We start from the raw sequence: 22,552 nt of genomic DNA, 5'->3' as shown, positions 1-22,552 counted from the left end.
CCAGCCTATTCACCAATCTGAGTTCTAAACATTTAGGACTGCTTTCCAATGTTAACTTTTTAGGAGTTTGTACTCAGGTGAGTCTAAACTATGTCCTGTTCCTCCCAGGACCCCTAAATGTCCCCAAGCCTCACATAAGACAGTCAATCGATTAGGACCATTCACGAGAGTCCACAATGGGTAGAGCCTTGACCTAGTTCCCATGGAGAATGACCGGAGAAAGCAAAGACTGTCAGCCCAGTGAAACACAAAGTGATGTAAGAACACATTCAGAGAGAAATACATGGAGCATGGATGAATTTGTCAAACGGTAGGGGGTCAACCAGCTAATCTGTTGTATTTCTATGGGACATTGACTACCATGGTTGGGCATTATTAAAAGTTCCTCATAGCAAATATAATAAAAGGCATTGTGCAGTCAGAGCAGATACCCTACGTTTTTATTCCTTCCAGACCTGCAGGATTAGTCATTGATTTCCGCAACAAGGAGCCCATGCAATAATATTCGTCACCTGCCAGTGATTGCCCCTCTCTTGTTCACTGCACAGCCTAGAGGAGGCAGCAAGGTCTCTTAGTGGGATATGTTAATTCAACCAAGGATCTAAACACACAGCCACACTTATTGAAATAAGGCTGTGACATAGCTGGAACAATTTTCTTCCCTCTTCTAGTTTATATTGAGTGGATTTTCTTTGTGGATAAATCCTTTGAGACCCACTCTCATTGGATTCCCTATTGCAAAGGGGCCCGGGATGGTATCTAAATCATTGGTTCTTTATTAGTTTGGGACCACAGGAAAAATACTTGAGACAATGGAAACCTTTTTTATTTTTTTCTTACCCCCCTCTTTCTTCCTACTCCTCCTCGTTCACTGCCTCCCTTAAGTATATGTTCACTTTTATGCCATTTCACAGTTAAAATAGAATATGGTATAAATAATTAGCTCCTAAAAATCACAGAATGGGAAAAGTCCTCTCTATATTATAATTTTTTTTAGGGAGACCAATAGTAAAGAACTTATTTTGGTATGTGGGTGCTCCAAATTTCAACTGAAACATCTCTAGCTAAAAGTCTCATGCTTGTTCTGGGACATGATTACCTGATTGGATGCAGGGCTTGGCAGAAATCACTTTTCAGCTCAGACATGGATGGCGACAGAGTCTCATTACGTTAATTTTATTTACAGGGCAGCCCGGTTTCCTGTGCTGTGAGCTGGGTGCTTATTCAGCTGCCTTGGCTTCGTGGGTTTGCCGCACAGCATATTTTTATTTCCTAACCATTTTGGCCCTGGAAGGATGTCTGGCCTCATTTCACTTTCATAACTCTGATGAAAGCCACAGAAGTTTCCAGGGATCCAGAACAGGCTACTTGTGGGGCCCTTCCTCATAGCATGTGAATGGCTACTGGAGAGTGGGTTCTAATCTGGACAGAGCCCACTGTCTCCAGGGGCTTTGCAGAGGAAGGCAGTGTTATCACTGGATGTGGCATTGACCTCCCTGTGCTACATCTTTGAGGCATGCTTGTAGCCACTAAAGTCCTAGATCCTCTACCTTATTCTTGGTGTAAGTCTCATTATACCCCCTCACTATTGTCCAGGAGGCTCAGTGTTAGTGCTTATTATGAAGGATTTGAGGAAAACTGAAACAGAGGTTAGATCTGGCTTTGAGGTTGCTACTGTTTTTTATTCCATCTTTCACTCAAAGCCTAATGTTCTTACATGTTATGAGGTACCTGCACACATATTCTCTCACATAAGTGTCACGTGATTACCTGGCCATGGAGACAGTGGCAACATGCACATTTCGTAAAAGAGGTTCAGAGGGACCAAGTGACATACACAGGTCACACAGCTCCCAAGTGTGGAGCTGGAATTTGAACTTAAGTCTCTTAACAAGTAATCAATGATATTTTTTCTCCCTCAGGAATGGTCCTAATCAAAATTAATATCTTAATTATTATATAAATCTTCAGAAATTATTCAATTTGTCATGAGCATCGCATCACATTTGGAAAACTGTTATGGAGGGGACTTCACTCTGATCACAAGAAGATACTGATGATTGTTGAGAAATCAAGTCAAGACTACATTTAATTTTACATTCAGTCATGAAAATTAAGTATCCTTTCAACATATTTTCAGCAGACAAGATTGTATTTTATGTTGGGTGTGTCTGCACTGAACATGCTGCAAAAAATAAGGACCGAGGTTTCCTGACATGCCCCAATGCTGGGTCTGATCAAGGTCTTCAGACAGCCTGGCTTTTATGTTATGTGGTTAACTGGTCTCGAAAGCTGATGTACTTGCACTTTGGGACTATAAAAATGACTTATTTATGCACATATAGGGCATGAAAGATTGCTAAAATTCATCCCATGCTAACTCAGACCAACAGCTCCTGTTTACCAAGCTCAGGCTATCTCTGGATACCGTGCTAAGTGCTTTATGTATGCTATTTTGTAATGTACTCACCATGACCAGGCAGCAAATTAGGGACCGCTAGCCTGGTGAAGATAGGGAGGCTCAGAGAGTAAGGTATTTGCGTAATAACTAAGTGATGGGGGTTGGAATACAGGACTAACTCAAAAGCTCAAACTTGCACCTAAATCTCCTACAGCCACTATGCCAGGCATTTAGCAAGATCTGCTGCTAAAAGCTGCCTCCCTTTGTCTTCTTAGCCCAGGGCTTTCTTTTTCAATTGATTTTTTTGTTGTTGTTTTTAGAGAGAGGGAAAAAGAGAGAGAAAGGGAGAGAAAGGGAGAAAGAGATCAGTTTGTTGTTCCATTTATTTATGCATTCACTGGTTGATTTTTTCCCCCATGATTTAAGGTTTAATTCACAACTTTACTTTTATATACAAATAAAAACTAGTGAGAAGTTGAATGCTGATATTCTATTTTTAAAAAAATGCATTGTTGACACTGTTACAGATTGGTTGGTTCTTGTATGTGCCCTGACTGGGATCGCACCTGCAGCTTTGGCATATTGGGACAACACTTGAACCAACTGAGCTACCCAGGCTTTGGCTTTCTTAATACTATCATAACCTGGAAGTACTTTAGACCAGAAGCTGCTACTGTCATTCTTCCCCTCTCTCCCTACAAGTGTGGCAAAATTGAGGTTCCAATTTGATTTGAAATGTTAGACTTTTCTATTTGTTTTAGCTCAGATTTTGTGAAATAGGAGCGTTAAACAATTATCCCTATCTTTCATACTAGAAAAAAAAAGAAAGAAAATTGGAGGAAAAAAAAAAGAAAAGCAAGCATTTGCTTCAGTGGGTATACATTTAAAGGGTAAGATATACCTCTTATCCTGAAAGATCTGAGTAATTGCCTCAATTTTCCACTTCTCCTTTCATGTGCAGAACCGGCCTCATTTTCTGAGAGCTTTTTCTTACCAATAAGGCTGCAATATATTTGAAGTTTTCAATTGTCTCAAGGAGAATGTAATGAGATCGTTTCCTTTGCAGCCTTTTATGAATGTATTTTAAAAGGATCATTAAAACATGAATATTTGACTTGGTTTTCACAAATAGTCACATCCCTTCGATGGCAGCAGCATCGTGGGATGATGTCAACTGTGCAGCCAGTGAGGGCCACAGTAAATTGTTAACACTAAACATGTATAAATGTCATCCCGCCACCTGCCTCCCACCTCTTAAGAAATGAAGCTGCATTTTGAATTGAACACTTCTCAATTGTTGTTTTAAAAATATAATTACCTTGTTTTTTCTTATTCAAAATTGTTTCCATTTTTCTAGATTTTTAAGGCTGACAAATTAAAACAGGGTATTTTAGAATTGATTCCTTCAGCTGCTGAGATTTCTTTCTGTAACATTTGGTTCAAAAACAATTTCCATAGTGGAATCATCAACCAGAAAATCAGGACTGATAGGGAGAAAGCTATAGCCAGATGGGGACCACAGTTGGGTGGCAAAGTGTTTGGAATATAAAGAAGAAATAGTCTGTAAATTTCATAATGGTGAAATTGGATGAGTGGTTCAAATTTATGATCTCAACCTGGTGATTGAGCCAAAGGCAACTCTTGGCGCTTGAATCCTCGTACGAATTTCTTGTTCTACTAGATTTCCTGACTTCAGGGAACCCAGCTGGTGGATGGGAAAAGTGATTGTAATGTTACGGTTCAAATCTGCAACTGAGTTCACCTAAAATTCTCATTCCATCTTAATGTACCTCAGCAGGTTGAATTTTAGAACTTTGCTTTTACATGGAGATTATCTTAACATCTCAAAAATAATGTAAGACTGTATGACTATATATTTTTATGTTCATAGTATATTGAAAGATTTCATCTCTATTCAATGCCCAGAGATTTTAGCTGATGGAACTCCAGCTTACAGTCAAGAGAATAAGTCTATTTTCAGGGCCCAGGAGTAGTTGATAAACCTTTGGAGAATTAGCAGAAAGTACTCCTGTGTCTTTTTCTCCTAATTGTTCAAAATGTCATAAGCAGCTTGGGGCATGAAAGGCAAAGACAGCAGAAGAATTTGGGTCCTGCCTTGAGAGGCAGTAACTGGTTTTCGGTGAGGCCTGAAACTCAGTGAGAGCGTGGTAATAAAATGACCATTTCTCATATTTCAAATGCAAGTATGCGGCCTGATCCAGGAGAACAGGTGAAGAAATGGTGGGTTTGCCTTGCTCTTTCATTTCTGTGGCATGTGTTGCTCATTTTTTCATTCATGCATGCATTCGTTCGTTCATTCATTCAATAATTTGACAATTGAGTGCCTGTTTTTAGGCATAACGCTAATTGCTGGGAATAAAACAGTGAACAAGACAGCAATATTTCCATTCTTCATGGAATTAAATGAAGGATATAGATAAATACATAGATAGTTACCATAGAGTGTGCCACACCAGTGATAAAATTCATATAGTGATGAGAAACATGCAGCAAAAGCACCTAATCTAGGCTGTGGGATGGGGGATGGGGGTCATGATGACTTCCTGAGTAAGTGATAGTTGTTCTGAAACCTGAAAAGTTAGTTAGGCAAAGGAAGACCTTTGTTAAGGTGGACTATCATCTCGCCTTAGGTATTTATCTGAAATGTGAGGTGCCAGCCCCGACTGGTGTGGTTCGATAGGTTGGGTGTCGTCCCACAAAGCAAAAGGCCACTGATTTGATTCCTGGTCAGGGCACATGCCTGGGTTGCAGATTACATCCTGAATGGAGCATGTATGAGAGACAATGGATTGATGTCTCTCTCTCTCACATGGATTTTTTCATCTTTATTTGCTTCCCTTCCCCTCTCTCTAAAAATAAAGAAATAAGTCTTTAAAAAGTAAAATAAAATGTGAGGTGCCAGGATTAGAAGGGTTCTCCAGAAAAATTGTATTGTGTAAAGGTCACCTTATCTCTCCTAGAAGATAAACTGCCACCAGTGGTCATTTGCTTTTTATGTAGATATGAACATTGAAATGTATCGGTTTGATCCACACAGCCCCACCGCTAAGTTTAGAGTTGTCTTTGATTGTAGAGATTTCTACTTGGCGATAGATATTCAACTAATCCATCTTTGTCTGCATTGACTCATTGAGAATTGAACTTACAGCTGTGTTGCCAATGGCTGGGGTCACCTCGGCCTGGCCTTGTGTTCAGGACAGTAAGAATTTATTTATTCCAATCTGCATGATCATAAGATCAATAAAAAATCAGGGAATCTAAAAGTTTAATGGAACCTCTAGAGGAGAAGTTAAAAGTTTCTTATACTTGTCATTGGTCAACACATTTAAAGTATATTTTAAAGTGTTTAGGCTCACTTCAGTTTGCAGGTTTAGATGAAAACAAGTTCTGAAAATGTCTACTGTTTTCTGTCTTTTCCCCTGCATTAAAAAAAATAGATGACAGTGTTCAGAGGCGAGGGGGAAGGAATTTCAGGGGAAAAGGGAAGGGTTTACAGGAATAAGTATAAAGGACATGTGGACAAAAACTAGGGGTGGGTGGAAATGAGAGGGAGGTGGGGAAGGCTGGGTGAGTGGGCTGGGATGGGAATAAAAGATAGAAAATTGTACTTGAAAAATAATTAAAATAAAATTATAAAAAATAAATAAAAAATTAAAAAAATAGACAAATTTACACAGGAGTAAAGAAATCATCATGAAAAGCAGATCACCTAAGTTTTTGAATTTATATTTTCAATCACCTCAAAAACTGTGTGAATTCTTAGTTTACATTATATTCACTTGTTCAGGTTTCCATGACTCGAGGTCAGGGGCCACCTTCTGCAGGTATCAATGTCCTGCCCAAACAAGCGGAATCACTCACAGTGCTTATTTTGTATTAAATATCACATTAGATTTCAAGCCACCCAAAGTGATAAATAAGTACTTATTGGAATTATTTAATGTGAAAAAAAATTGGTTAGTAGCCCCATAGCAAAATCCTAATAATAATGATGAATATGTTGTAAATAGTGACATGTCTTAAAAGTAGGGCTATCCTTTAACCTGCTATTTTATTTTATCTTTTAAAGATATTTTATTTATTTAATTTTAGAGAGAGGGGGAGAGAGGGAGAGAAAAATCAGTTGGTTGCCTCTGACACACCCGCAACTGGGGACCTGCCCTGCAACCCAGGCATGTGCCCTGGCTGGGAATCGAACCTGTGACCTTCCAGTTTGCAGGATGGCACTCAATCCACTGAGCCACACTAGCCAGGGCTACCCTGCTCTTTTAAAGAGTTCATTAATAGGCTGCTGAATGATTTTATAGAAAATCTATTTGTTTTTAATGAACTTGTGTTAAGCTCCCACTATGCACACAGCTCATAGTGTAAATGTTTTGCTCTTCCGGGTCAGTTTAGAGATTTTAATATCAAGGGATAAGCACCTCTTTATTCAGTTGTGGTATTGGCATTCCCTTATCAGATTTTTTTTCTTGTAGCATTTTCCCCAGTTTTTAAATACATTTTATCAAAAGGTACAAAATCATCACAGAAAATTAGAAAAATAAATTATGTATATTCCCATTGTCTAGTTAAAACCATTGTTACAATTGGCTCTTTTTAATCCATATATTTTCTGTCTCTCAATTGGGATTGTAACATTTATTATACCTATTGTTCACTAATCTTCTTATGTCAGATTAGTAAATAATGTCTACATCATGAGCTTTCCCCCCTTTCTTACATTTTTTTTTTCAGGGATATGGTTTTCTGTAGCGGAGTGGTGTTCCCCATATGAATGAAGTTCTTTAGGCAATCCTATATTGTTGGGCATTGTATTGATTAGGGTAGAGACTAAGCAACTGTGACACGGAGATCTGAGCATTAGTCATTCAGATATGAAAGAAGTTTATTTTCCCCTCTTGGGCCAGCACAGAGACAGGCAGGTGGCCCAGCTGGGGTGGGTGGCTTTGCTCCGTGAGGACCCATAGAAATCCACATTTCTTCCGTATTGTTCTTCTTCCATCTCCAAGGGTGTTGCCTTTTTCTCCATGGTTAGAATTATTTAATGAGCACCATGTCTTTGCTCTTTATATGAAAAGCAAGTTACTATTTTTTAAATAAAAATGTCATCTGATTAAACCTGGGAAGGAGAGTGGTGGTGTTATTACAAAATGAAAAAGAGGAAGATAAAGAGTAGAGCAATTAATTACATCTGCAAGAGGCATCTATAATTTTTCTAATTTTTATACTATAGTTATTACATATAGCTTTCTTACATATGTGTTAATGTGTACATTTGACAACTGGTTAGAGATAAATATGGAGTATTAGGTAAAATATAATATGTTTTTACTGTTTTTGACCTATACTTTCAATCACCTTTTAGAAAGACTCCATCTTGGTTATTATCTTCTATTTTAGTTTTTGGCAATTCTATATTTTAAAATGGAATTTCACAGTGTTTTTTATTTGTATTTATTTCACTGCTAGTAAGCTTGAGTATTTTTCAGGACTATTGATGATTTATATGTATTTTGTGATCTACCTGTTGATATCCTTGACCAATTTTTCTCAGAACTTTTTTTCTTGATTTGTCATACATCTGGTCACAAATATAGCATGTATTTTCCCATTTTTAATATTTATAATTATATTTTAGGTGCAGAATTTTACATTTTTATGTTTTTGGAGCTAATATATTTTTGTGATATCTTGTTGTTTTTCTTTGTTTAATGTTTTGCTTAGTAAGGCTTACACAAAACTAAACTGAGAAAAATAATTGCCACTTTTTCTTTCCATTGTTATTTTGCTTTTTTCTTACAGTTGCATCTTAAATTTCTATGTGGTTATAAACCAACAAATACCTTTCCTGATCATTTTTTTCCTGCAAAATTACTCAATAGTTTTTATATTGGTTGTCAAGTATATGCCACATGATCAGCTAAGTAGATACCATGGACCTATAGATAGAGCATAATACTAATGACTTGTCTTTCTCAAAGAACATAAAAATCATTTTTCTGTATATAAGTTCTTATATATTTTTGGTGTGATTTTGGCATTATCTTCCACTAGATTCTGGGACATTTTAATACAGTATCAGTCTCAGGGTTGGAGGCAATATATTCTATTTAATACAAAAAATCAAACAAAACTCAAGACTCAGTGAGACAAATCTCACCTAAATTCTTGGTATGATGTTATTTGCTACATAGTTCTGAGGCAGCTATTAAAATGAAAATGAAGTAATGAAATATGCATTACGCTTGTGTAGTAAATGCATTTTAATACTCAATTATTAATACAACCATTTGTATATCGACAGAATTAGGTTTGGCACTGCCGTCCTGGACCATTGTGAGAATGTGGCAGGGCCCCAGACAACAGTGTCAGTATAAAGTATGGTAATAGTTCGTGAGCAGAAAGTCCACTAATTGGGACAACTGCCATTGCCCACATATGTTCTTGGCTGCTTTTATTTTTAATCACTTTTGTACTGTGTAAATTTGCTACCTTAAGTTCTGATGAATTATGCATATGAGTCAATAAATATTTGCCTATATTAACTGGTGACTATGTTTTATTACAGTGCCTTATGTGGTTACTTTTTTCATTGATCTTGGATATATATGTATATATGTATTATACATATATGTTATATAGACTTCCTATTTACAAATACATACTTGCCCTTTAAAATTAGTTTGATACATAATATCATCATAATTATACCTGTTATCAAGGCAGTTGAGTATTTCTCTGTTATTTGTCCAGGTAGTTCAATTTTTGTCAGATTTCATACTATTTTCAATCAAAAACTATTTTTTAAAATTCTAAATTCTCATAAAAATGAACTATTATTATAGTTTGAGCTACATAATCTTGACTAAATAGGTACTGTGTGACTCTTTTTCAGCCACATTTGAATTTATATTATAATTAACAATAGATTTTATGATGGTTATTGTCTAAATTTCAAAATATTGGCACTTTAAAGCCAAGCATTTTTTTCATGACCTAACATACTGTTTATTATCTAAACTACAAACTTATCCATAGAACTCATTTCTTATTTGGTGGTATGTAAATAATGCAACTGAATCATGTTTATCTCTCACTCTGAGCCACCAATGTGTCATTTATTGGCATTTTAGAGGATATACTGGGCAATGTTTTCTATTCCTTCATTCATTTTAAAACTTTAAAAAATTTTTAATTCAATTGTTTTACTATGATCTGCCGTTAGTAATTACAGGTAACTCTGCCAAAACCCGATTCCAGATGACTAAATTAATGCGGTTCTCATTGCACAATATAATTTGGAAGAAAGTTCCAAAATTGTCTGTTTATCACGGTGATCCTGTGAAAAAGTGAGATGCATAACAGTGTTTCCTCCTTTGTGGACAGAGATGTTAAATGACAGCCAAAGTAACACAGCTGGAACAATGTCAGACATATCCTTGAATTCCTACCTCTGCCTGTAAGTCCAGGACTTTTTTCAGTACATACTTGAAAAAAGTTAAAAATAACAGTTACAGTAGACATGGACTGATTTCACCTTGAGGAATATTGTTGTTTACCAAGACTACCGACAAATTGAGAATGTTTCATAATCATGTATGAAAAGCTTTACTTAGTAAATTGAATTGGTTTCAATAAGCAGTGAAAATGTGTTTGTTTTATATTGGACACTGGCTTGCCTTTTTAAGTTCTGTTTTACTCTGCTTTTAAATTTATAATTCTAATCTAAACAAACAATTGTGTTCATTTTGGTTGATTATTTTAAGCTTTTTATATAAAATTATTACTTTATTTTATGATGTGTTGATTATAGGAAGTTTTGAACACATTAAAATAAATGATAGTAATTTCAGCATCTAGAGATGGCAAATAGCGCAAATATCTTTCATTAACCTGTGTGTATATATGAATACGCATGTGCACACATACTTAAATGGAGATGTATGTGAATATTTTCTCTTTTTTAAATAAAATTTAGAGTCTACTCTTTATTTAGGGTATATTAGGAGTATTAAAAGAGTTTCCCATAAACTCTGATGACATGATTTTAAAATTTGCATTCTATGAATTTTTTATTGTATAAATTATTTCACAAAAACTCTTTTGCATAATAATTCTTGACTATTTCCCCATACCAATAGACATACAACTCAAATACTTCAATTTAAACAAACCAAGTTTACTTCTTCCTTTACTTCTGTTTTTATTGAATAGCTCAAACCATATTTTTTATTATTGATAAACTGTATTATAATATAATAAAATCAAATCAGTAATTTTATTACTAAATTACTACTATGTTAAGAAAGAGAAAGTAACAACTTTTAATGAAAAAAAACTGCAACGAATATCATGCACTATGTCTCATGAAGCAAGAGAAAGCAGTGATGCCAATAATAACAGGCCCTTTAAGCCCACATAAATCAGGAAGAAATAAGATGTGTAAGAACTTTAGAAGACTTAGAGGCCGAACAAGGGGCCCCTGAAGGTGAATAAAGACTTGAGGGTCCTATGCAAGGCTTGAGCACTGGGCATTCAGTGGGTTGACTGTGATGCTCCAAGGGTGTTTTGAGAACTGACTTAACCTGTGGTTCTTCCAGGAACAGGCATCTCTGCATAGCCAAACACTGTTGTCCAAAGGTTCACTAATTCTACATCCATCAACTCTTCCTCGTGATGAATGCAGGTCTGTGAGCATAGGCCCCGGAACTAGAGGGAGCAGAGTAGGCGGTGCCACGTCCCCCGTCTGCCTTGGTCATACGTAGTTTGTAAGGCTTAGTCTATTTTCAAGGACTTCATCTTGAATGTTCCATTTACTTGCCGTTCAGAAGGAAGATGTAAGAACATTTTTCTTTGACTCTTAATTCCTCTAACTACTTTAAGTCTGGCCATCTAAAAAACCCTAATGACCATCTTTAAATTTTCAAAAATGGAGTTTAAATCAAGAAAGAAAAAAAAGATATTAATGTCTCTCTTGTAAGTTGGTAAATTGAAAAGCTTTTCTGTCTAGTCTTCCTGGAGGGAAATGGAGGGGAGGAAAAGCTCCAGGTCATGTTTGAAATTATTAGTAACTTTCAATGTAGGTTTTACCATTTATTTATATAATTTCATAAATTATTTTGATATTTGCATAAAGTTTCCTTTTTAGAGTTTAAATAATTATTTTCACTTGGGATTCACTTTCATTAATTTCTCAGGTGTAATTTATTTTTCTATTTTTTCCTCCATCTGGTCTTGTTTGCACTAGATTTTTAATTAGTTAAATGATCTCTTATATATAACATCCTTCCCTGGTTTCCAGGGCTAGCATAACATTTTCCTCATTTTTAATTTTGGCTCTTCATTTCAGTAGGAACTGGAGGTGGAGGAGACTTAAAAATATGGATTTAATTTAGTATATTGAAGTAGGCTTTGGAAACATGACTTTGCAGTACGTTTTGATGTGGGGATAAATCTTATTTAAATATTTATTCATATTTCAGCATTCAGTTCTTTTAAATTTTGTTCTAATTAGTAATGCTATAACAAACTTTTTGTATCTATAATTTTATCCATCTATCTCAGAAGCTTTCTCTGTCTTGCATTTGTTTTTCTTATATTTATTGTATTCTTGTATTTATTGTAGCCCTAAGAAATTCAATAATACAGTATTTCAAAATAACTTTTAAAGTGACACAGGACACAGAACATAAAGAGAGGTAATGGTAATCAGTTGTAGGCTAGAAAACTAGTTTGTTAAAAGTTCATTTCTCTCCTTCTCTTTCCCGCCTCTTCATTATTCAAACTGAGAACTCTGGGACAGACTCGCTAGATGTCAAATTTTAAGAGATTTATATTCCTGTATGTCTGTAGTCTTTGCCCTTTCAAACACTGACAACAATCAAATCATTAGCTTATCAAGAAAACTTAGAATGAATTAAATTCAACTAGTATTTATCAAATATTTATTTTGTGCTAAACAATGTACCTGATGGCGGGAAGGCAGAAAATATGTAATACGAAGGAAGATTCTTGCCTTCGGGTACTTACTAGTTTCACTGGGAAGCAGAGTCCTGCAGTTTTCAAACTTAAGCTGTGTCTAACATGTTAACTAGGTAATAAAATCTGTAAGTACAAGAGTGAGAAGTATTGGTGGTTGATTTAAATGGACACTGATCAATTGTTCAGATGATAGCTTATAGTCATTGCAATAGCAAGAAAATTGATTCCGGAATAGGTTTATGAAGTCTCCCTCTCTTTTAATATATTTTCTCTTAATTGCTTTAAAAATAAGTGTGTATAGCTCTGGCTGGTATGGCTCCATGGACTGAGCACCAGCCTGCGAACCAAAGGGTCACTGATTTGATTCCCAGTCAGGGCACATGCCTGGGCTGCAGGCCAGTCCCCAGTGCGGGGCATGGGAGAGGCAACCACACATTGATGTCTCTCTCTCATTCTCCCTCCCATCCCCTCTCTCTAAAACTGGATAAATAAAATCTTTAAAAAAATAAGTGCATATATTTTCACAAATCAAATAACACACAAGTATTCAGAGTAAAATTGATAGATCTATCTTCACTCACTTCCTCCTTTTCAAAACCATTTTTATATATGGTTCTATTTTGTGTTTATTTTGTTTTTGAGGTTTATAATCCTGGAAATTGGACTGTCTGGTCTGTATTATTTTGCAACTAGATTTATTTTTATCTGTTTATATTTACTTCATGAATCTAGGGAGTCTTCCTTGTCGGTAAGTCTAAGTCAATGTAAGTCAAATTTTAGCTGAACATTTAAATTTTGTTAGGAAAATAACAAATTTTGTTAGGAGAAGTTTGTTACTCAGATTATATATATATGTATTATATATAATACATACATGTATGTATACACACACATATATAATCTGAGTAACAAACTATATATGTATTCAGAGCAGTCAATGAGAATTGGAAATCTGCATGGCTCTTAGCCTCAATTTGTCATCTTCAGATTTGATGTCTTATACACATGCACACACAGACACATGTATACACACATACATGTAATCTAAATGTTTTTCATTGCTTAATAGCATCGTTTTGAGAGCTAGGCATTAAAGTGAGTCAGCGGGGGATGGGTCTAGAAGGATGCATAAACTGCCTTGTTCTATGTGACCCATTTTCCCAGACGCCCTGAGCAAGAGTCTGATAAAATGAGGGGGGGAATCCCAAAACTGTGATCTGGATCTTATTCCGTGGTATAATATTATCCCGGCCACAAATAGTGTATTTCTAAGAGTCGGTTCATCCCTGAGAGAGGCAGGAGAGTGGTTGTGCAGTACACACAGCCGTGTGGTTGCAGAGTATAGAAGATTTGGTACTTGCTGGTAGCAATCCTGGTCTCCTACCCTCTATGTACTGTCTCAAAATTAGTGTTATTTTTTAAAACTTTAGTGTTCTTCTCACAAGCCTTTTCATTTAAGGCCTGAAAACACTTGATTCACCAAATCCCTGTCCACCTCCACCCACCCCTGATGGAACAGATGAATCTGGCTCTCAAAGGAGTTTTACTCATGTCTGCAGCGTTAGCTGGTAACCCTTAGAGTATGTTTGCAACTGAATTTCAGTCATGTTTATGAACTGGAACCTAACTTCCCTGAAAAGAGACCTATAAAGGAGCCAGACATGCTTGGTTACCCCGCAGGTACTCAAGGGAGGGCTAATGATGGACGGTGGAGCACCGATTCAGAAAAGGCGGGGGTTTCTTGCTAAACTTGCAGTGCCTGAGGTTTCTATTAAAGTTGGAGGTATGCTCCGTGGAGAAGCATTAAAGGCATCCTTCAAGGACAGGTATTTTCCCACTGCCACACTCCATTCCTTAGGGTGTAGGGTGTAACAATCTAAAGGAAAGACCCTGCCTCCCTGGGAGGAGCACCAGCCAGAGTCCTCTGTTCACAGCAACCACTTACTAATGAGTTCATGAGCACACAGTCCTTGAGCCCTGACTTGAAGAATTTAACTGGATGAATTTTTTAAATTAATGAATACTCAACTGATTTACTCAAGGTTTCCAAGAAGAATGAAATAAAAAGTCTGAGAATGTTCATATTACTATAGGGACTTCCAGGCACTGGATGGAAGGCTAGGGAAAAGAATCAGTGACAGCCAGAGATCTGGGGAAGGAATTTGGAGGCTTTATAATTTTTATAACAGCACTTAGGCTGGTGGCACCATCTGCTGCAGTGGCAGACCTCCTCCCGCCACTCACTTCCTCCTCCTCTTCACCTCCATCATACATGTTTCTCAGGGTTTTTTTTTTGTTGTTGTTGTTTTTGCTTTTTAGTAGGATGTGGCATGCCTAAGCACTGGGAGTTAAACTTATGCCACTCTTGGCAGATGAAAATGACCCTGGAATGGGCAACACGGAGATGGGAGGGCTGACCTCCTTTCCTAATAACCTCTCACTGGGACCTATCAACTACTGATGCTGCTTTGTGCAATTGTTCAGCACTGTCCGACACCTCCAGGCTTGATCCTGTGGTCGCTGAACTTTGCTACATGGACCCTTTATGAATCAAGAATAGGAATGGCTGCCAGGTGTGGTGGAGGAGTGTGCTAGACAAGAACAATCTGTATCCTCCTGTGCTAAAGAGGTGAAAGTAGGTGGTACTTACTCTCCACTAATAACCACCAGAAGCAGGGAGTGGACCATGCATTGGAAATTGACTAATGGGAAGTGAAAGTATTCAGAAACTCACTAGCAGGAAGTTGATCCTTCCCTATATCTAAATAGAGGGGGACTAAGAAATAGGAAATGGGTGAAAGGAGAAAGGCAGGGGAAAAAAGATTTCAGAGAAAAGTAATTTTTTTTTATCCACCGCTTTGGGAAAATTCATAAAAACAGCAATTTTCCCTTTGGGGTAGAAACTCTCTGCTAATTGTTCCAAAAGCTCTGCAGTCATGATTTGAAATATGTCTAAGATTCTGTGATAATATTTTATTTTAAAGGAAGCAGGAGACAGACTCTTTAATGCCTTAATTCTGAGGAAAACCAGACGAAGAGTAATTGAAACAAATTTGGATTCTTGTAATTGGAGAATTAAGTGAAGTGAAATCTCTTTATGAGCCCCAGTCTCTTTCCCCACATTTTCATGGAATTTATTAGCATTTTTACTCGTAGGCTTAGTTCCTATCTCCAGTTTCTGAGCCAGTCCTCCTTAAGGAATGGGAATCTGCTCTCTGCCTCTCCACCCTGGTAGAGGACTCCGTCTGGTAGGAGAGGAGCCTTTAGCCCTGTTTCTAAGTATGTTACCCTGTGAACAAGGGTCCTGAAACTCACCGAGGCAGACTGCATCCTGTGTCACTGTCTTGTCATGGCCCAGTTCTGATCATAGGGTTCTGCAGCTCAAAGGTGCTTTGTTAGCCTCCACAGAACTGACCTTCTTTCCTCTCTTGATCTCGAGTTCCTCTGTAAAAACTTTAGTCTGCAGAGTCTACTTATAACATCAATCTGCCTGGTATACCACTTAAAAGAGCCCCTCTCTGGTCAACGGAGTCTACATCTAGAGACCGCCAGAACTTAGCCACCTGCCTGGCCTTCTGAAGTTGAGCCATTCCCTGTTTCCAGGTGTTGAGCCTGCTCTGTCCCCTAGGACCTCTTTGCAACATTATCTTAGATGAGAAGTTGCACACTCACGTGACCTCTGGATGGAGAGTGCTGGGCAGGGGCTGAGATGGACTGGAAAGTGCATGCCTCGTTTAAAGGGAGAGGCCGCCAGTCGCATCCTGCTGATGACTACAATTTCAAGAGAAGTAAGAACCTGAATTTTGGTGTGAAATTTCCTGATGGGAAATTGTTGGCGCTGATTCATGTATTTAAAAAAAAATGACACGTGAGCCAAAGAAACTCCATCTGCATCCTGACCTGGGATGGTGTATGGTAAGCCACTACTGCCTGTGGTTATATGAAGTTATATGCATTTAAATGAATTAAACTTAATATTAAAACATAAAATTTCAGTTGCACCAGCCACATTTTAAGTGCTATTTAGCTGCAGTCACTAGTGACCAGCATATTGCATGGTGCAGATACAGGTCATTTCCGTTTCCTATTGGACAACACTACACTAGAAGGTACTCTGGTCTGTGCACTCTGGTAACCCCCACTCCTCTCTTTGCCTTTCTAGTCTATGGGTGTGAGTGGCTTTTCGACACTTCTAATCTCAGGATTGTCTCACTGTCCTTTGAGTTCTTTGCATTTCTCTCACCTCTATGACCAATTCCCTGCTCTGTGTCCCTCTGTTCTAAACAACCAAGTGATTTCTGTCCTGCTAAGACTTTGATTGAGGCATCAAAAGAGGGCAGGATAGGATAGTCAACATTCCTATATTAGCTACCCATTATTATATAACAAACTGCCCTCAAACAGCAACTTAAAACAACAAACATATATTATTTCACGGTTTCTGTGAGTCAACAATCTGGGTAGCTGGGGGGTTATGGCTTAGGCTTTCTTAAAATAGCAGTCCAGATGCTGGCAGGAGCTGAAGTTGCACTGAAGTCTCACTGCGGAAGGATATCCTTTTGGGCTCACTTCTGTGGTTGTTGATGGCCCTCAGTTCCTCACTGGCTGTGGGCTGGGACTCCTGGCCACCAGGTTTCTCCTTAGGCTGCCTGAGCATCCATGGCAAGGCTTTACCTTCTCCCAGAACAAGAGATCAGTTTGGGGGGAGAGAGAGAGAGAGAGAGAGAGCGAGATGCTGAGAGGCAGATAGTATCTAACATCGAAGATGTCATCTTTTGTAACTTAAATTCAGAAGTGACATCCCGTCATTTCTACTGTACTCACCACACAGACCCACCCCAGCTCAATGTCATGTCGAAGGTGGTGCACGGGATGGAATGCCAGTAGACTGGGATTGTTGGAAGTCATCTCGGAAGCTGCTTACCACCAGTGCCCTGGAGATGTCAAGTGGATTTGGTCTGTGGGAGATCGTCCCACCTTTCTGTGACTTAAATTAGAAGGGATGCAATTCACACAGCAAATGGGGAAAAGAGTGCCCTGGAACAGAGGACTTTGATGGGAAAGCCAACACCTCAGTGATGCTACATCAGCTTTGAACTGTGTGTGGCGTTCAGATGTCATAGGACAACCATCGCTGTTTTAATTCAAATCCAAGAGATTATGGAAAATGATAAAGATGTTATAATACTTGCTGTGGAAAAGGATTTGAAATCATTGACCTACTTAAAAATCAAGATGTGGGGCAAATGTCCTAGCATTCGGATGTAATAGTTTGTCCAGGTGGACGAAAAAAATGTCTGGTTGGAACAAAATTTATTATAAGCTTTCATGGAGAGAGCTCCTCCACTGCAACTCTGGACTGTGGTAAGGACACGTGGCGGCCTGCTGAATGCCAGCTTCTTCTTTCCCGATGGAAGGGAACACGAGACACAAGTGTCACTGAGGTTGTACCGTGTGCAGCCATTGTCACTTCCAATGAAAGGCATCTCATCTTAATCCCGGTCAGTGGTCAGTTATGTTTACATTTAGCTGAACACAATCTGCCTGGGAAAGGGCCCAGTTGGAGAAAATGCCATTTCACAGAGGAACTTACTATCTACTGTTCAGAACAGAGGAGGGAATTTCTAAGCAGCATTTCTTGTTTTTCCTGAAGAGAGTAAGAGACAAAGAGTGAGAATGAGAAAGAAAGAGAATTGAGCCTGAACGAAGCCCAGGTTGTAAAGTAAAATTTCCCAATAAACTTCAGTGAATAGGTTTTTTTTTTTCTTTAAATTTAAATTGAAAGGCATTTTCATGTTTGAAAGTTCTAAGCTGTAAAAATAAACCCTGGAAGTAGATTGCCTGGGGTAAGATTTAATTAAACATTGTACAGTAAATTAGCATAATTTGATGAGGATCAGCGTTAGTTCCTAGAAACTGCAACACACAGAAATTTTAATTTTGTAATATCTTTTAAAATTCCACTGTCTCACTCCCAAAGTGTAGTTTTATAAAAATAAAAACTAAACAAGGTATTACCAAGCAGGAGGCAATGCATTAGAGAGATGCTGCGGGAGATGAGGAGGATCTTAATGCACATACCACAAGTCTGTAAGTTGTGTCGTCCTTCGTGAAACAAATTGTATGGAAAAGGACTTGAAGTCCTCAGCCTGAAGCAGACAGGTCATCCAGTATTATCATACTAACGACTTTCCCGGGCTGTGACTCAACTATAGACTTCACCCTCCCTCCCCCACAGCGGTCCCCCTCCCTCCCTCCTCTCTGTCTCTCTCTCTCCCCCTCGTTTCTTTTTTCCTTGATCTGTTTCTCAACAGAAAGGTCACTGCAGATAGGATTATGGATGCATTCTCAGCACCTGGGGGACACAGGGAACTTAGAGGCCTCATTAGGTCTGTGTTGAATGAAATTCTGGACGGTGTCTCGCCTCATGTGTGAGTGGCTTACCTGAGTGAAGGTTAATGAGTTCTCAGGTGTCTTTACTTACCTATAGCAAATTTGAGAAGTGGAGACTGTCTTCCAACTCCATGGTGGCAGTCCTGAAAATCCCGTAGGGGGAAGAATAATGGTTGAGGAACTTTAAATTAAAAGGAAATCAGAATTTCCTTTAAGATCATTTTTAAATTTATTCTGTGTGAGTTCTAATAGCCACTACACTCATTTCCATTTTGCAGCTCTTATTTGCTTAGAAAATTTCATAATCTCGCTACTTTACAGTTTCAATGTCATGTTTATAGATGGTGTTGACCTTAAAAATAAAACAGTCTGTTCTTTTACCATCAAAAATGGGTTTATCTGGAAACAGCAAAGAATTGCCCTTTGGGACAAGCAAGCTATAGCAAAAGCTATAGGCAAGTCCCACAAAAAGGAGGAATCCTGCTTTGCAAAGGAAAAAAAAATGTTCAGGATGCTGATGGTTTCTCATGGCTGAGTTTCTGGGGTAGTTGATTTCTTATAGAAGATACAATGTATGTCTTTACCTGTCATCCGTGAGTCTTTCCTGTATAGATGATCCTTCTGTTGGGGTCTGTACATTACCACTTCTTCCTGTAATTGACCTGGAGTGGTACTGTGTGAGAGCTCCCCCTTCTGGCCCACTGACTTCACTTTAGTGAGAATTTCCTTTATTAATTTTCACAATAGCGCCACAGCGTGAGGCACTGACCATTTAGAATGGACTCTGGCCTGAGCTGGTCCAGGTGTTAATCTTAGTTTCTGGGTCCTGGGAATGCCTGTGGTTCCTGAGGCCCCTGGGGAGGGGTTGGGAGGTGGAGGTTGCTGACTTCATCGACTATTTTGCAGTAAGTACAGGCATATTGTAATGTTTTAATAATGAGTATGATGCAACTACAGTGTTCCAGATGAATACTGGTAAGCTTACAGAGTTACTTTACTTTATCTTTTAACCACTACTGAGCATACTGTAAGATGTTTTCTTTCCTCTGTATCTAGGATGTCTCCTAAATACTCAATGTCTTTGGGAGTTTAGTGGAAGTTTATAGCACAAAAGCTGTTGACTTCATCTTCCTATATCCCACCTCTGCCACCGTTGGTGGCCAAGATGCAGAAAAATGTAGGCGCTCAGCTTTGTCTAACATAACTTTATCCCCCATGTAGACATCACCAGCTATGGCACACAGCTCTGTTTTTCTCCTCCCCTTGGGTGTGAGGATATCGTTTTAAGGCCCAGGTTTTACCTTACCCCATGCTTCTAGGTGCAGCAGTCAGCAATCATTTTGGGGTACCAAGCAAAGGGTCCAAAGATAGGAGGTGCCCAGCTGCTATGGACTTCTCCAGAATTTTGTAATTAAAAAAAACTAAGAAGAAAGTAGTTTGATTTTGACATATATTATCCACAGTAGTGTATAAAGTTTTGTTTTGAATCACACGTACAGTGGGAAGCTTACAACGGTCTTTTTCACTAAGTATCCATCCCTAAAAGTTTTAACCTGGCCCTGCTTGAACCTCATCTTTCTCCTCTTCACTCTTTCCAGGTTTCATTGCCAAAAAAAATCGACACTGAGTCTGCTTTCTGAGTTACCTCCTTCTTTCTCTGTAAACCCTGGTTTCTGTTTTTTCTAATTATCGCCAAGTAGAGTAGTTGGCAAATCACTTAAACTGGAACCCAAATTCTTGTGGGTTTGCTGCAAAAGGTTATACAGAAGTAAAACCACATATACTTGAGTTTTGCATAAGGGGAACTCAAGGCCAGGGAAAGGTTGTGGTTTTGTAGGAAGATCACTCTCACTCTCAAAAAGCCAAGGGCATCTTTTTAAAAAAAATTTTTTTTAGAAGTCCCCACTTTGTTTATGTAGGATGTTGTCCAGGGCACAGAGAGTCTCTGGCAAGCCTTTGCTGGCCTTTTGCTTCCTAACTGCCTGTTGTAGGCAAAAACAGCCCTCCAGTCTCTGCGTTGAGGTGACATGCATGCAGCTACAGGGAAGAGGGAAAGGGAGGATGTCTAACTTCTTTCCAGGTCAATGGTTGCAAGTTTTGAGTGTGGGTCCTTATAGGCACGGGGCATCAACCCAAATGAAGCAGAGGGTAGCTGGCTGATGCGTGGGTCACCGGCCAGCAGTGATCATGGAACACTGTGAATGGCTTGTTGAAAAACGGGAGAAAAACATACACAGAGACAACCAGGTCCTGTAGGGGAATAGGAACAGCAGGGCCACTCCTCACATGGGGAGCGCCTTGGCCACCCTCTCTCCTGGAGGGCACCCCTAGGCCACCCTCCCTGGTGGGGAGAGTGCACCATTCCCCGACTGGAGAGGCTTTTTATTGGTTTCATTTGCATAAGAATTCAAGTAAAGTACCTTACTCATTACGAGGAAGTAAGGAACAATAGAAAACAAGGAACTCTGTGGGTCTATTTTGAGTCAGGGTCAAAGAGCTGTAAGACTTTTAAGGAACAAACTAACTTCCTCCTTGGACCCTTCTCATTCAACTGAGAGCATTCTAAACAAAGAAGGTTTCACAGTAATTTACATGTTCTTTCTTAGGCCTGATCACCCAGGGAGCCCGCCCTTTTCAGCACAGAGCTGCACCACCCTGTCATTGTTTCAGGCTTAGGTGGAGCAAGGGAACTAAGGCAACCAAGAGATAAGGAGATTTTCTCCCAGAGGATGAGGACTCAGGCGACGTCAAAGCTGAGGAGCAAGGGTCCATCACCCCCTTTTGCTGTAGCCCCCAAAGTTCTTCTTTTGGGGGCCTCCCACGTGATCGTGCCTGTCTTAGGTCGTTCCCTCCTTGGGGAATCTTACCTGTCTTTGGCTAACCGACCAAGCTTTGGGGTTCAGTTATGAATGAAGCAGCAGAAGCAGCACTCCTGCCTGGGAGATAAGCTTTTGTCTCCTTGCTGGCTTATGGTCCAAGGTCACTCCCTCAGCCTTAGCCTTGGCAGGGGTTACAGCTTCTTTTTTTTTTTTTTAATATTTTATTTATTTATTTTTAGGGAGAGGAGGGAGGGAGGGAGAGAGAGAGAGAGAGGGAGAGAAACATCAATGTGCGGTTGCTGGGGGTTATGGCCTGCAACCCAGGCATGTACCCTGGCTGGGAATCGAACCTACGACACTTTGGTTCGCAGCCCACGCTCAATCCACTGAGCTACGCCAGCCAGGGCTGGGTTACAGCTTCTGATACCAGGCAGGGTGGTTCCCAACAGCTGGCAGCTTTGAAACAGCCATCTAATTTTCCTGAAGTCAGTCTGTAAACCAGACATCTTCTGAAGTCCGTCCGTGGATTTTGACTTCCTGAAGGAGAGGTGTGGAGAGGGGATTCCTCCGGATGGTGCCCCCAACATCCTATAAATCAGCAGCTGGCCCACTGCATATTTTCAGGCCGTCATTCTTCACACTTTCCTCAGATTCCAACATCAAATCTAGACTAGCTACTTAAGGATACATGTTTGGGTCCTTTACCTAAGAAACTTTATAAGCAGATTAATTTTGAGAAACTTGTGGCTGTAAAATATGTAAGGACTTGAGTTAGAGTAAAATATCAATGGAAAAGCTGTGATTCTGTAACCTGACCCCCTGGGATTCTTGGTTCCCCTCATACTAGACGTGCGACCTTGGACAAGTGTTTTTTTTTTTAACCTTTCTGAACGTCTGTTTCCTCTTCTACCAAATGGAGAGAATAATAGCACCC

This window comes from Phyllostomus discolor, chromosome 7 (genome assembly GCF_004126475.2).
Source record: "Phyllostomus discolor isolate MPI-MPIP mPhyDis1 chromosome 7, mPhyDis1.pri.v3, whole genome shotgun sequence".
Classification (NCBI taxonomy): Eukaryota; Metazoa; Chordata; class Mammalia; order Chiroptera; family Phyllostomidae; genus Phyllostomus; species Phyllostomus discolor.
The sequence above is the reverse complement of the archived record's forward strand: the minus strand, read 5'-3'. Positions refer to the sequence as shown.